General features: G+C 31.3%; 1 non-coding gene across 1 annotated transcript; it reads right to left on the bottom strand.

Annotated features, from left to right (window-relative positions):
- Positions 1-363: 363 nt before the first annotated feature.
- Positions 364-2,089, bottom strand: LOC102509975. The gene is made up of 2 exons (XR_004315391.1): positions 1,526-2,089; positions 364-1,056 (listed from the first exon to the last, which is right to left on the bottom strand). It is a non-coding gene; the product is annotated as a heat shock transcription factor, Y-linked (transcript).
- Positions 2,090-3,623: the final 1,534 nt, after the last annotated feature.

Raw genomic sequence — 3,623 nt, 5'->3', positions numbered from 1 at the left:
CCTACTCTAACAACACTTTAATACTTTCCAGGATGAACCAGAAGCCTCTTAGTACTTTTCCATCTCTAAATATTTTAGTCTTTTCCCAAATTCTACCATTTTCTCTTCTTCCTTACAAGAAATTATTCAAATTTACTCCCATATTGTTCCATCAAATGATCATATCAATCAAATATCTCTTTTTTACTTTAAATGTTAACTTAGTCTCCCATTTTACACTTAAATGTATTTTAAAAAAATAAGGAAAATGCAGGTCACATGAAAGTTTATTATTCAAATATGAAAATAGCAAATATTTGTATCATGTGCCAACATCAATTATTATCTTTGTTATCCTGTATAATCTGGTAGTCCTCTGGCAGATCAGTTGTAATTAGGATGTCGATCATATCCTGCAGATGGCTGATGAGTTGGCAGTGAAAGAAAGATAGCTGATGTATCAGCTATCACTGGCACTGGAAACCATGGGTTGCTCTCTGCTTGAAGTTTAGAAAAAGGACCTTCATTGGCCGATATGTTGTGATATCTATTTGGAAAAGTAGAAGGCTCCAACATCAGTCCAAGATAATTGCTCTGTTTGGGAGATAAGTTGCAGTACTGAGAATTAGAAGTTTTAGTTGTAATGAAATTCACAACACGGCCATTTTCTTCAGTGTAGCTGCTTTGTGAGTCCACGTGGAATGTGGTCAACTGATTAAAAATAGCATGTTGATCCACTGTAATTTGTTCTTGTGGTCTACCTGACATTGATGATGCAGGGGAAAAATCACCTCTCATCAGGGTAGTTGTATCACCAATTATGTGGCTAGTAGAGGGCTTTCTTTTTAGAGGCATGGTTAAATTTGCAGAAGGTAAAAATGCACTTTCTCCTCTAGTGTCAACCACAAAACCAGAATTATGATTATCCATATTACCCCCTGCTTTAAAGTGCTTCTTTTTGAAACCTTGAGCCAATGAAGATACCAGGGAATCATTTTTAATCCCAACTCTTCTTTTTATTCTCACTAAAAGCTGGGGAGAGCCTCGTTTAAAATTTGGATTATGATAGAACTGCAGCTACAAACAGAGGGGAAAGATTTTAGTATTAATTTAACCAAAATACAAGACTACAATAAGACTAATCTATAAAACCTCAGATTGCATGCTTTCCATACAAAGATAATATCATCAAAGTATGAACATTGCTATTTTTTGAAATTCCTTCTTTGGAAAATCCACATTTAAAAAGTATAGTCATCAAATTTAAAACGTTAGCATTTGCAGTAACGGTGACTGCCCCTTGTTAAAAGCAGCTTTAATACATTTATTTAGATTTCTGATAAGATTCATAGTTGCTAGCAAAGTTTCTCATAATCTTGAATACTTAACAAACTGTCCTCATTTTTCAGAAAAAATAAATTATTTTAGCCTTAGTAGTTTTATACAATTTTCAAAATCTAGCTTTACATTTATATTATCATAGATTGATGTACAAAATTAAATTTTATATATAAATTATGAAGTGGTGACTAAAATTTCTGAATACCTATCTTAAAACAGAGACTTCTTTTCCTTCTGCCAGAAAGTCAGCTAGAGAAGCAGATCTTTGAAAATTCTGCCGCACTTTACTAAACCCATATAGGTTAAGCTGTCTAACTAAACTTTTCATACTTCCAGTTTCAAATATTCTGAAAGGGGCCTTTCTTTCCAAAAGTTCCTTCTTAAAGAGATCTTCATCGATCACTATGGAAGTTCCATTATCATCCCACCAGATACATTGAAATTGGTCACTCCCAATCATTTTCCAGAGTTTTCTTGGAAATGTCAGAGAACAAAAATCTTTATCTTCATCTGGTTCAGAGACACAATGTGTGTAACATGGTCTTTTTATCAAGGATTCTTCACACAAAGCCTGAAAAGCATTTTCTTCAATCATAGACCTCAAAACCAAGTCCCCAGAGATTGATCACACAATAGAGATCTACAGGACTTTCCTGAACCATTTGGTCCATCTTTAGGAGACACATCTTCAATTTCTGAAGAAACATGTGCCATGTCAAATAACATTTTCTGTAGCTCCTTTTCTAATCTGCCTGATTTTGAGCACTGCAGTTTCAAATGCTCCTTTGGCAGGCCTGCACTCATAAATTGCTAGGCCATCACAGAGGTTCTCAACCTGAGTAGCTCTGACATCACATAATGACTGGTCTCCTAGCAACCCAAGTGTAACATTCAGAAAGTGTTTACTTCTCATTCATCCAGTTAAAGTGAAACCTATAGAATGTTTATTTTTACAGTGTGATCTTCAAATATTATTCCCACAAATCTTTTTAAAAAATTAAATTTGGAGTCTATGAAACAAAACCAATCTCCTTCGTTTTGTACACAAATTTATACCAGATTGCTGAAAAGAGTATAAATAATGAGCTAAATAAATAAACTAATTGTAACGTTTTGGAATTTAAATTGAAGTTTGTGTAAATACTGTACAAAAATGGTATATCTATTTCATTATCATTTGTAATTAAAATGAAACATAATTTGATTTAAATATGGAAGTAGATTTTTATCTGTGTGCTTTACATTAAATAGCTCTATATTCAAAAAATTAGCAGAATACGTATCAGTTTATTTGGTATCTTAAAAATAAATGATAATTATTTATGAAATAAAATTAGTTTAAAATAATCTATCAAATATAAGAAAACCCAAGGGGGGATTTTTTTAAATTGTAATTCAGCATTATAAGGAAAACAAATATAATTTAATATTCTAATTTAAAATTACAAAAGAGGAAATCTTATTGTATACTTACAAATGTTTATTTTAGCCATTCTTTCATTCAGAGGTTTTTCAGTCCCTACAAGGAATAAATTTTCTAGTCATCTTTATAATCCACACTCTTGTGGCTCCTGTTAAGTGTTCCAAAATGGTGTTGATAAATAAACTTATGCACAACATCCTGTGTTCCGTAACCAGTGCCTCCATTAAGGGGCAAACAAACAAATAAACAAAGAACTAAGGGTATATATGGGTTGGTGTGGAAAAGACCAGTTAAATACATTTTTGAGAGCAATTTGTTTCTCAGTCCTGAAACAGTTTGCATTTTTAGTATAATATCGCATTTTAAGGCAAGTATTTTGTGCTCTAATTGTAAATATTAGCTATGTTCTCTATAAGTAAACTGTAGTAAATCCAGTTCTACCATGAGTTATATCCTTTATTTAGAAATAAATTCCATTAAACATAAACCATATTCAAAATAATACAAAAAATTTTTAAATAAATAATGTACCCTCAAGCTACAATGTAATTTATTCCTTCAGTATATGTATATTTCATTCTAAATAAATAGCAACCTGAATTCATGGCATATTACAAGTATTATAAACTATAGTTAAGTGGGTTTTAGTCCTCATTCATAAATTTTTTATCATATGCAAATCAACAAATGTGATACCATCCCTTAAAAAACAATGAATACAAAAATAATAATCTCAGTATATGTAGGAAAATTATTGACAGAACTTAACATTTTTATGAAAAAATGCTTAACAACTTTGCTCTAGGTAGAGTGAAACTAAACATAATAAAAATCATATAAGAAAAAAACCATGACTATCATTAAGCTCAATGTTAACATA

Source organism: Camelus ferus, chromosome 26, assembly GCF_009834535.1.
Source record: "Camelus ferus isolate YT-003-E chromosome 26, BCGSAC_Cfer_1.0, whole genome shotgun sequence".
NCBI lineage: Eukaryota > Metazoa > Chordata > Mammalia > Artiodactyla > Camelidae > Camelus > Camelus ferus.
Note: the sequence above shows the minus strand (reverse complement) of the source record. Positions and strands in the feature narration are given on the sequence as shown.